Raw genomic sequence first — 13199 nt, forward strand, 5'->3', positions numbered from 1 at the left:
AAGAGCTGAATCCATAATAAATAGCATAACTAATAAATAGCAGTAATCATTTACTCTCTCTTAAATTTAACTCAGTAGAAAATGGCTTTGAAACTCTAAAAGCCATAATCAGCAGCGTTCTTTTGCAACTGCAAAATGCAAGTGTTAATTTACAAGGAATTCCTGCTTACCTTATGTCAGTGTAACTTTGAAACCATACTTGTGCGGTTATAATAAGTCAAAAGATATCCTAGAGATTGCACTATGCCTATGAATTTACAGTACTACTACATATAGGTGACTTTGACAGAGTTACAGGCACAGTCCCCCTGTTATGGTCACATCAAGTACTATGACAGTATTTATATTAGAAAGAAAAAAAACTTTTTTTTCTAATATAGCAGTTTTGATTGGTACTTTATCCTTTGCTATCAGTGGATCTCATTGCTTTGTAAAGCACTTAGGGGTAAGAATAAAAAAGAATGAAGATAAGATTGACTGATAAGTTTCTATTTACATAAATAAACCCAACAAAATGTATCCCTGTTTGCTGGACATTTTGTGTGATCATACATGATGTATATCTCTTGCTTCTAAATGAATGTTTGAAATATAAACATGACAGCTCTTCCACATAAGTTAAAAATATCTACTGTTCAGTGTTATTTTGGAAAAAAATCAACTTTTAAATCTTTAGATATGCATGAATACAGACATGCATATACATGCATATACTCACATGAAGTCTTATAACCTATCCATCCTCTGCACTCTGAAATTATTCTTTGAAGCTTTTAAGACCTCTTCTGTTGGTGTTCTCTTCAGTACTTAAAATATTTTGTATATGGAAAAGATGGCACTTCCATATAATAGAGCCTGACCTCAGCTACAGCTCATATGACATCAACGAAAAGTCTTGAATGTAATTGAGTTCTGTTTTTTGGCATAAACTTGCCTGTCATTATTCTTAGCATAAAAAAGACAATAAGTAGCAATGTGTTGAGAAATAGTGTTTATTTTTGTTATTAATTGCTATTTAGTGTTGACAATCTCATTTATAGCAATACATCAGTTACTGGAATACTATAATACCCATTTTAACAAATAATTTTGTGTATGAACAGATAACGAAATCTAAAGTTCTGAACAATTATTCATATTTGACTGCATAATTTATTTACCTAAATACTCAAGCCCCAAATTTATCCTCATTTGATTTTTTGTTTAAATGCATGAATACAATCCTGAGAAAATTAAAAGAACAGATATATAAAATTTTTAACTCCACTTTTTAATTCCATGTTCATTAGAAAGACCAGTAGCAAATTGAAAGTAATGCTTACATTGTATAATGGAAGCATAGTGTTTAACACTTCAAAAAAAAAAGAATTTGTTAATTAATCAGTAGTCATACGGGAAATATTTTGTTGATAGACATCATTTCACCATATTGTTTACTAACAAAAGTCCATTGAAGACAGAAATATTAAATGAGTTTGTTTTTTTTTTCTTTCTATAACTAACATTTCTACAGAAGGCTTTAATTTTACTCCCTTTCACTAGTGTGCTGTAGGTACTGTATGACACAATGAGTCCTGTATTATCTTCTTTAATACTGTTACTCATGGCTACTAAAGATTTAATGAGTCTTAAACTGAAAAAGATGTAGAAATAGTGCTTATAGGCATAACAGTGCGTTACTGATGAGCATCAAAGGATTACCGGGTTATTAGCTAGGGTTACAGGAAAACCTCAAATCATGTATATTTCACAAATCCAAAATATTTTCCATAAGAAATCAGTTTCTCTTCAAGTATTATTATTCTTCATATCAAGCAACAATTTTAAGCTAGTTCAAGTCTTTGTTTTACCAAGGTCAATGCACTGCAAAACTAGTTAACAGTATTGTTAGTGCTATTTACACTAAAATCACAAATTATTTACATCAGTACACCACAAGTTTGTGGATTTTACTTCACTAAGTTTTGCTTAGTTCTGTAAGATTGAACGTAATTTAGTTTTTGTTCTTACATTAAGTATCATTGCTGATCTAATTCAAGAGCTGTAACTTAGCAGGACATTTTAGGTTCTGCCCTGGAGACCAAACCTTTGATCTAGAGAGCTCACATCCAGTGATAATCAGAATTGGGCAGTGAATGTTTGGCACACACTTTCTAAATAACGTTTAACATCAAATAGGTCAAATGTAAAGATATATCATTATGATTCTATTTCAGGAATCTGAATATAAAAGGAAATTTCTTGTTACCAGACCGCTGTGTCCACTAGAACTAAATCACTCTATGTGATTTTTTATTTTTTTTAAGGTTCCTGATGCACTCGGAATATGATTATATACTGTGTCTCACTGAACTGTACCAGAATGAAAGTCTTAAAATACCATAAAGTTGTTATTTTAGTTTATTAAATTCAGAGGTATTACAGTAAAGAGATGTTGATTTGTTGACTGTTGATAATTTTTTCTTAATTTATGAATGTTTATATAAAGTGTTTGAAGCAACATTGTCATTCTGAAATATCATTTTAATATTTAAATACCAATTTTTCAGGTAGAATTTCTTAAACTTTCTAGTAAATTGCTCTTCCATGACAGTGAGCAGTTTGGATACTGTTAGCAGAAGATAGAAGTATTCTCAATTAATGACAGCAAAACTGAAGGAAGAAATCAAATATCATACTTCTCTAGAGCAAAAATGAGTATTACCTTCTTCTTCCTATGAGGTATTGGAGTTCAAATGTTATCAAAACAAATAAGGGAAACAGTAAGTGCATTTTAAGACCAACATGACTCTGTCCTTGTTCTAAAAAAAGAAAGTTCACTTGAAATGATTAATGGGAAAAGCTGTTGGTGCTTTTTTTTTTTTTTTTTTTTTTTTTTTTTTTTTTTTTTACTGCTGTTCTTCAAAGGGTAGTAAAGATATATGAACCCCATGATATGCACAAATCTCATGCACGGTGATTATGAGTTTGATTCAGTAGCTTATACTATGGTGTAAAAACTCAGAAAACAGTGGTAAGGAAATCATGAATCAGAATCATGATAAGAGTGAGAAAAAGATTCAACTGGACTCAGCAGGAAGATTGTTTAGTCTTTGATGATTGCATGTTTTTCTTCAAAATTTTAATTTGGATTTACCAAATTAAACTCAACCGAGGTGTTATCTCATTTACTTCACTGGAATTAACAGCAGGGTTGAGTTTGGCTTGCCATTCTTATTTTGAACTGTTTTTAAGCAACACCAGCTACAAGTTTTGTTATTCTGACAACTTCAAAATTAAAAAACCTGTAAAATTGGGACAAATTGGCCAACAATACTGCACACAGGAAAGGTTGAGGTCAAAAATGTGTTTGTTAAATTTCCAGAAGTTTGGCCTGGACTTTAAAAGCTTCATAAATGTAAACCAGTCTTTGAAATTTCAGCACAGCAAATTCACACAGTGCATATCGCAGATGTGTGTCATACCTGTGTAATAACATTAGTGTAACCCTCAAAATTTACATTTGAGAAAATGAAGGAAACATGCATGGTACAAAGTAATGTGATTTCTATTGGAAGCTTTTTTCTTTACTGAAAAGGTTTTCTCACTGTGCAAATAGGCATACTTTCTGGAGGACTGATATGTTATACAGTTTTAATAATGTAGTTTTTTAATTCATAGCCTTTGTGCATCTAGACAAACAAAGATTTCCTTCCTAAATCATTTGTTTTGTAAAACTCTGAATGAACTAGTTTATTTGTAACCCCAAATATATTCCTTATTCAAAATATGTTGGTCTGGTGATGAGAGGGAGAGGGAGAGTTACAAAGGTTACTCTAGTTGAGAGCAAATCACACTTCCAACCTCATTAGCAGGAAAACAGCAATAAAAACAATTGAATAGAGATGATGAGAGTTTCCATTTCATGGAGCAGAGATTTGAGAATACTGTGAGATGTCCAGCACTGCACAGTACAGTTCTGTTAGAACTGCTTACACATCCACAAAGGTGCTATGTGCCATGGATCAGTGCTTCCATGTCTTCTCAGGCTGAATTTGCACTAGATGAGGAGTGTATGGGTAAGATGATAAGAGTAAATCAAAGAAACCTTGATTTTGCAGAATTGTCATTTCTTAGTTAATCCATTTATCCTAATACAAGAAATTTTGCCCAAGTAATCTTGCTTGGCAGCCATTTTAGTAGACTGAGAAGAAAGATTTAATGGCATGACAAGAAAACTACTCTTTTATAACTACAATAACTCCCTTCACACCAGGGTTAAGGCAGATTAACAGGGTATTGTGGGAAAGCATACACAGCTGATGCTGTACTGGATCTGTGAAAAGGAAAAAAAAAAAGAAGAAAAAAAAAAGAAAAGAAAAGAAAAAAAAAACGAGATAACTTGTCTCCACAGAGGAATTGTGCCAAAACTCACACTGATTTTCATAGTATTTAGATTTAGTATAAGGATTTGATTTAGCAACTATACAAAGAGTTAAATGTACATATCCTTAAATTCACAAAATGCCACTCCACTTTATTAAAGATCATGTAGGCTATATATTTACAAATTCTTAGCATTTACTATGAACAATGCGTGAATCATGAACAGTTCATGATTCATGAGCAATCACAAATTTGATGAGGAATGAAAATACCCATTCACAGCAATTAACATCATCTCACAAAAAGGAAAGTTTTATGAACCTGTTAATTATAAGTGTTTTGAATTTGTTTGGGTTTAAAATGCCAGTGGCTATTTGTCAAACCTCATTTGTAAATCAAAACAGTTTTTAAGTCCTACACCTGCAAAACAAGTGCTCAAAACTTGTAAACTTTTTTATGGATATATTTTTTTAGTCTTCAGATATGATGGAAAGAGTCCAAGACAATTTTTTATGGTTGAATTATAAACACTTGAAAAATTGAGTTTGTAATGAAAATGCTGACACAGCTTTAATTATTGCAGCATGAATGATTTCATTATACACTATCCACAGTGTCTATACATACAAAGTACATGCTCTAGTGTTCTAATATTTCATTTAAGAAAAAAGCAATTACTTAGCAGATGTAGAGAGCTAAGCATAAATAGGCTAAAGCAGTACCTTTATACTGCTTGGAAACCTATGTAGAATGTTATTACCACATAAAAGGGTTTATACTTTAGAAGACTCAAAGGTACAGAGAACCAGCTAAAGCAATAAACTGCTCTGATGTAGTTAATTAAAAAGCTTCAAGTTACTGAAGCCAATTGAAGAACAGAAGGTTTGATTCTTTAAGGTAATTTTGCCCTCGTATGTTAAGTGCTTATCAAGTGTTAAGAATTAAAATGTTGTCCCAGCAGTTTGAATAGACAACAATTTGCTTTTCTTCTATGGAAGGCAATTCTTTATTCTGTCAACCTAGACACATGTAATAAAATGGGCAATGTGGATGTAATTGGGTGAAATGATTGGACTTAATTTATCTTTAATTAACTGAAATTGTAGAAGTCAGGAAAACAGAAAATCATTACTTTATTGTCAATCTCTTTACAAAGACAGATATAAAAATCTATGTAGTGCAGATCATTGTTAAATTTAGTTTTAATGACAGTATGAACAACTGATCAAGAAATGAGCTTTTTTAATTTTTCCTAAAATTATGCTACAACTTCATGAAAATGCCTTATATTTGAGAATAAATGGTCTAGGGTTTTTACATTTGCCACAAGTGAAAGTAGCTGATGAGAGGTTCTTGTCATTCTTTTTTTATTTTATTTTTTATTTTTGAGTAACGTCTACGTTAGCATTGGCATAGTTTGTGTCGTGGGCTGTTAACAACTAACAGTGCTCCGGGCTCTGTTCCCAGAGCATGCTCTGAAGCAAAAAGCCACAAGGCTTCTGACTCACAGCTACCTTTATGCCAAGATCTGGGAATGGTTACCTGGAGAGAGCTGCTGATTGACTAGTACCTGAAACAGCACAAAGACATTGGATGGATGTGAGATGGTTAAACACATGGTAGTTATTTTTATTTTCTTGTATCTGCTGTCTTTGAACGATTTTACCATCTCTTGCATATATATGGAATTTAATATTCAGATAACAGAGATAACAAAAATGTTAGAACAGAATTTGTGACCAGGTCAAAGGAATTTATGAGTTGAGACTCCATGTGCTTCAGAATCGTTTTATTGCTGGAAAGAGGTGCAGGACATGTCGATTTTGTATTTCTTGGAATGAAGGAGAAGAACTTGGTCACAGTCAGTTATAAATCTGTTTATCTAAACTTATGTAATGGAGGATTTCCTTCACTATGAGTTCATTTGTATTTCAGAGTAGAATTAGAACATGTGTAACAACCTGGATTTGTTTTGTTTTGTTTTCTTTAATCATCAGTTCATTACTATTTCTAAAATACTAATTCTAACTTTTCTCACTTCAGTCCCAGCCATTTATTTACGTAATTTGTTGTAATTTATTTATGTAAATTTCCACAAATTTTAGACCTCATCTCATTTTTTATCCTTATTTTTAAATTGAAACAAAACCAAAAAAAAAACCAAATATTTGCCCCAGATTAATTTCTGAATAGATAAAGTCCTCTTCCTTCTTCCAGAGGGTGGACTTTGATCTGTTCAGGGCATTTGTAGCACGGATCCCTTGGGAGTCACTTCTTAAGGGTAAAGGGGTCCAGGAAGCCTGGTGCTCCTCAAGATGGAAATCTTAAAGGCGCAAGAACTGGCTGTCCCTGAGTGCTGTAAGGCGAGTTGTAGGGGAAGACAACCGGTGTGGATGAGCCGGGAACTACTGTTGAAACTCAGGGAGAAAAAGAGAGTCTACGTCCTCTGGAAGAAGGGACAGACTACTTGGGGAGATTACAAGGAGTAGCTAAGGTATGCAGAGAGGAAGTTAGGAAAGCAAAAGCCCAACTTGAACTCAGATTGCCACTGCAATAAAAGACAATTCAAAATCCTTTTATAAATATATCAACGGCAAGAGAAGAACCAAGGATAATTTTCATCCTTTACTTGATGCAGCAGGGAATGTGGCCACTGAGGACAAGGAGAAGGCTGAGGTCCTCAATGCCTTCTTTACAACTGCCTTTAATAGCCAGACCAGTTATTTTATGTCCTGATCTGGAAGTCTGGGATGCTACTCAAAATATACCCCCAGCAATTCAGGTGGAGACAGTCAGAGAGCTCCTTCTCTATCTGGACTGTCACAAGTCCGTGGGACCGGAGGGGCTACACCCTCGGGTGCTGAGGGAGTTGGTGGGGGTGATATCCGAGCTGCTGTCGGCTATCTATTAGCGATCCTTGTTAACTAGAGAGGTCCCACAGGATTGGAGACTTGCTGATGTGAATCCTATCTTCAAGAAGGGCCATAAGGAGGATCCGGGGAACTATAGGCCTGTTAGCCTGATCTCGGTACTAGGGAAAGTAAAGGAGCAAATCATCTTGGGTGAGATCGCACGGCACGTGTGTGGTATCCAGGGGATCAGACACAGCCAGCACGGGTTTGTGAAAGGCAGGTCGTGCTTGACCAACCTCATCTCCTTCTATGACTGGGTGACCAGAGTGGTAGATGAGGGAAGGACTGTTGATGTAGTCTACCTAGACTTCAGCAAAGCCTTTGACACGGTCTCTCATAGGCTTCTTCTGGGGAAACTGGCTACCTGTGGCCTGGACAGGTATACACTCCTGTGGGTAAGAAACTGGCTAGAGGGCCGTGCCCAATGGGTAGTGGTTAATGGAGTTAAGTCCAGCTGGCGACCCATTTCAAGTGGTGTCCCTCAAGGGTCGGTACTGGGGCCTATCTTGTTTAATATCTTTATTGATGACCTGGATGATGGGATTGAGTAAGTTTGCAGATGACACAAAGTTGGGGGGTGGTGTGGATCTGCCTGAGGGTAGGGAGGCCCTTCAGAGGGATTTAAATAAGCTGGATCGCTGGACTGAGGTGAATGGGATGAGGTTCAACAAGGCCAAGTGTCGGGTCCTGCATTTTGGCCATAATAAGCCCATGCAGTGTTGTAGGCTTGGGGATGAGTGGCTGGATGATTGTGAAGAAGAAAGAGACCTGGGAGTGTTGGTTGATGCTTGGTTGAACATGAGCCAACAGTGTGCCCAGGTGGCCAAGAGGGCCAGCGGCATCCTGGCCTGCATTAGAAATAGTGTGGCCAGCAGGAGCAGGGAGGTAATCATCCCTCTCTACTCAGCATTGGTGAGGCCGCACCTCGAGTATTATATTCAGTTTTGGACCTCTCACTACAGGAAAGACATTGAGGCCCTGAAGCGTGTCCAGAGAAGGGCAGCGAAACTGATGAGGGGTCTGGAGCACAAGTCCTATGAGGAGCGGCTGAGGGAGCTGGGATTGTTTAGACTGGAGAAGAGGAGGCTCAGGGGAGACCTCATTGCACTCTACAACTTCCTGAAGGGAGGTTGTGGTGAAGAGGGATTTGGCCTCTTCTCCCAGGCAACGAACAGGACCTGGGGAAATGGTCACAAGTTGTACCAGAGGAGGTTTAGGTTGGACATGAGGAAAACCTTTTTCTCTCAGAGAGTGGTCAGGCCCTGGAATGGCTGCCCAAGGAGGTGGTGGAGTCGCCGTCCCTGTCAGTGTTTAAGAGGCGTCTGGATGAGGAGCTGTGAGATGTGGTTTAGTGCTTGTGGTAGCAGTGGTATTGAGAAGATGGTTGGACAAGATGATCTTATAGGTCGTTTCCAACCTTGTGATTCTATGATTTTATGATTCTATGATTCTCTGTACTCTCTAATACTCCATTGGATGACACTATTAATACTATTGCCTTCAGGACAATAATCTTTCTTTCCATTGAAAGACCTACATAAGCCACAGAAAGACTCTGAAGCACCTAGTCTCTAATCTTGAGATGCCTTTATTAGGTGTGTAATAATACACATGATAAATCTAGACCTAAATTCAAAAGTCCTATGTTCTAAATCATATGTGCCATCTCTTTTTTCACTCTGAAATCCTTTGAACGTGTGGGCACCAGAAATGGAAACCACATCCAATAGTGACTGCACTGTGGCAAAGGAAAACCACAAAAGTAATTTAATTTTGTTAACACACATTTCTTTGCTTGGTTTTGATTGTGTCTTTCTCTTCATTTCAAGACAATGAAAACTGTAATCCTATCAGTTATACTCATTTTAGAGGTGTGGCCTGAATGTTTTTCCGGTTACTCACATTCTACATCAGCTCAAGTAAATTAGAATCAGGCTGTACATGTAAAATTTCAGGTCTCAATGAGTTCATATTTCATTTGGTCCTAATTTTTTATTTTAATTAACTGTATTTTGCCCATAGTACATAATGCAACATAATATATCAATCAATCTTCAAGCTGGTTTCATGAGTGGATATTATGTTTCTTCTCCATTATATATATTAAGTGAAATCAAATATAGTAGAATCCTGTTTATTTCACATCAAAAATGAATGTCTACCAAACTACTTATCAAGCTACTTCTAGTTGTAACAAGGATGCTGAATTTTTTTTTAAACATAATTTATTCATTATTGTTTAAACACTGGAATGTAAAACAGCAGTACAGATTTTATGGATGTTATAAAGTAGGCAAACAAGAAAGAGAGAACGTGGTGAATTCAAGGGAGCAACATGATCTTAACGTAGAAATTTCCTGCCTTTCAGACAGGTATGTTTAACAGTTATTTCATTGTGCTCATACATTTATGTATATATGGGCACAGAATACATAAAAATAAGTAAAAATTCAAACAGTCTGACAATCCAATATTTCATTTTCCAGTTGCTACAGTGAATATGGGAACAGATATGTAATAATGAATCCACCCTTCTGTGCTTAGTTGTCCTGGTGTAAATCGGGGAATGATTCCTTCCCACAAAGGGTAACTACAGAGAATAGTAGTGCCATCAAATCTCTGGCAAGAATACAAGCAGAAAGTGACTAAATCCTGAAAACATTGAAAACAGATAGAAAAAAAAAAAAAAGCCAATTAGGCAAATCACTGATAAAATTAAATATGACACAAATAGAGCTAATTATGTTCTTGCTTTCAATTCAGATTTTATTAGCTCAGGAGCCCTTGGAGGTAGCCTAAATTATATGTATTATGTCTAGGTTGATGGGATTTTTTACCTTGTTTGCTTTATGGCCTCATGGGCTAGATCCCCAGCTGGCACAACTAAGAGTTGCTATTACCTTCAGTAGGACTGTGAGCATTTACGCAGTTGAGGATCAGGCAACCCAGTTGGATTTGTTGGCTAATTTGATCCTTGGGTAGGGTTGTTTTGTAGAGGATTGGGTTGGTTTTTGTTGTTGTTTTTGTTTTTGTTTTTTTTTTTAATTCTTTTCTTCTCTCCCTCCCTTATATATATATATATACACACACACATACATATATATATATCAAACATATGAAAATGTTTAAGGTTTAATCTCACAGCATTTCTCTGCAAGCTTTAGAAAAGTGAGCATTACCATAAAATTGGCACAATGGAAAAAGAAAAACTAACAACTTTCTCAGTCTCTGTACAACATATGAAGAATGATGGGGGAAAAACTCTTTTATTCTGCAGCAGGGTAAATCTGTTCTATAGCACAGCCTTGATCTTCCTGTTTCCAGATCCTGGAACTGGTTAAGGTTTAGCACAGCCCTTCATTTAGCATGTGCCTTTCCCATACAAATGGAACACAGAGATGCAGGGAATGGTATGTATCCAGATCTTGTGCGTACAGAGCATGAAGTGGCTCTCTTTATTGTAGTAGCATAGCACATGCTAAAAGGAATAATAAGTCTCAGCTGGCATTCTAGTGATACTAGATATAATTATACCCCTGAAAAATGCATTAAGAAAACGTTGTTATTATGATGGAGTTAATCACTTCGCTGTTACAAAATGCTGGAATCTGTGTCATTGCTCAAATCCCCCTCTCAGCTTGCATAGAATGTGTAGTGCCAGCTTTGTGAACCACTTTTCAGTATTTTGTTTTGTCCTCATTATTTAAAGTTTGGCTGTAGATCATGTTGTAAATACCAATAAATAAATAAATATTAACATAGCTGCTGGTCTTGCCTCTCCATTATGTCAGTCCTTCCAGAACAGGAATCTGGACATACAACATAAATACTTTTGAAATGGAAATGTGCTATGAATCTCGTTTTGGAGTATTTATTACACATATGCTCTTCCATTTTATTTACTAAATATAAAATGTACATCTTTGTGACATTTTCAAAAGGCGGCTCATCTAACAGATTTGTTGTCAGCAAAGAGTGTGTGACTTTGAATAGTTACTAAACTAAAACAGTTTAAACTAAACAGTTACTAAATTTGCAAATGATGATTTCAAAGGGAATCTAGAGAAAACAGAATGCATGATTGCCAAGAATAACGAAATGAGGATAATAATTATTAATGATGAAATGCTAAACTGAGGTCAGTGTGTCAAGTTATGATCATCTAATAGCACTTCATTCCACATCCAAGCACACAACAGAGTGTGTAGTGGTCAGCCACCCGGAGACCAGCCAAGGATCAGTGACACAAGTGAGAAATTTAACCTCAAATAAGGTGTGTCATCCTTCAGTGTTTCACAGCCACTTAATTTCTTGTGGTTGCTGGAAGTGTATTTCAGGGTAAGCGAATAAATCAAGGAGAATATAGAAATGATTGAATCAGATTCATCAAGATAATTATATGCCTGTGTTAATAGAAAGGAATAAGAAATTGTGCTGTTAGGTTGTCTGATTTCCTTACGTGTATGTTGAAAAGGAGACACTGAAATTCACAGGGTACTTCCTTGCACTTTTTCCTGGTGAAAACAGATGTCTGGGTTTTGACCTGCTATACTTGGTCCAAAACTCCCCGAAAATCAATAAAAATAGCTTTTCTATGGAATTCAGTGGGTCTGCATCAGGCTCTTTGAACATAAACCTTCAGATAGGTGGAGTGATGTCAGATATTCCTTGCACAGTGTGTTCATAGACAAGAAGGGATATTCTAAGCTTCATTTGCAATAATGTCATTTGTCCAGTCATTTATAAGAGTTGAAAGGCACGAGGAAGAGAACATCTACAAATAAAAAATATATATCATGCCTCTCATTATCCTTTTGGCAAACTGAAGCAAAACTCAAAGGGTTGTACTGAATGGATCTACATCTGGCTAATGGCTAACCACTAGTGGTGTCCTCCACTTAATTCTAGGGCCGCTCCTGTTCAGCATTTTTATCAATGGTCTGGATGCAGGAGCAGAATGTATCCTCAGCAAGTTTGCTCATGGTTCTCAACTGTGCTGTGGGCTGTTTGCAAGCATGATGTCTTGCAGAGAAAAAAGATTGCTTTGTTTCTATTGAGGTTCTTTTAGTGAAAAAGTACAATACCTTTATGAAGATAAATAAATATGTTGTAATTTACCCTCTTTTATGATGGTGGAATATTACAGCAGGACCTGGAAAAAGTGCAAATGTTTAACAGGAAACAATCAGCTAACTGCAGGATAAGGCCTACTTGGCAATTATAATGTAGAATGATGAATACTTGTACTAAAAAGAAGATTATGAAAAAATCTAATAATTAGGAGGAAGGTGATTTTATTTTTTTCTGTGCATGATGAGTATAATCAACATCAGTGATTCTCAAATACTAGAAAACTCCCATTGATCAGTAGAAATATTTATGGCCCCATTCTGGGTGAACCCCAGCAGGCAGCTAAGCCCCACGCAGCCTCTCACTCACTCTCCCCTAGTGGGATGTGCAACACAATAAGGACAAAAGTGACAACACTTGTGAATTGAGAAGAATTTTAACAAGTTAAGAAGAAAACATAAGACAGAAAAGAAAACAAAAAGAAAAACTGATGCCAAAGCAATCACCATCAACCAACTTATGCCCATCCAGCCCCAAAGCAACATTTGCTGTAGAAAAATCTTATCCACCTTTTATTGCCAAGCATGATGTCATACATTGTGCAACATTTCTTTGGTCAGTTTGGATCAGCTTTGCTGGCTCTTTCCCTTCCAGCTCCTTGAGCACTCCCTGCCCCTCACTGGTGAAGCAGTATGAGAAACCAAGAAGGTACAGTTCAGCAACAGCTAAAACACTGGTATGTTATCAACACTGTTTTCCATCACAAATCCAAAACAACGCCGTACAAAATATTAGGAAGAAAATTAACTCTAATCTGGTCAAAATCAGTACAATCACATAAGACCTGCTGCT

This window comes from Meleagris gallopavo, chromosome 1 (assembly GCF_905368555.1).
Source record: "Meleagris gallopavo chromosome 1, MGAL_WU_HG_1.1, whole genome shotgun sequence".
Classification (NCBI taxonomy): domain Eukaryota; kingdom Metazoa; phylum Chordata; class Aves; order Galliformes; family Phasianidae; genus Meleagris; species Meleagris gallopavo.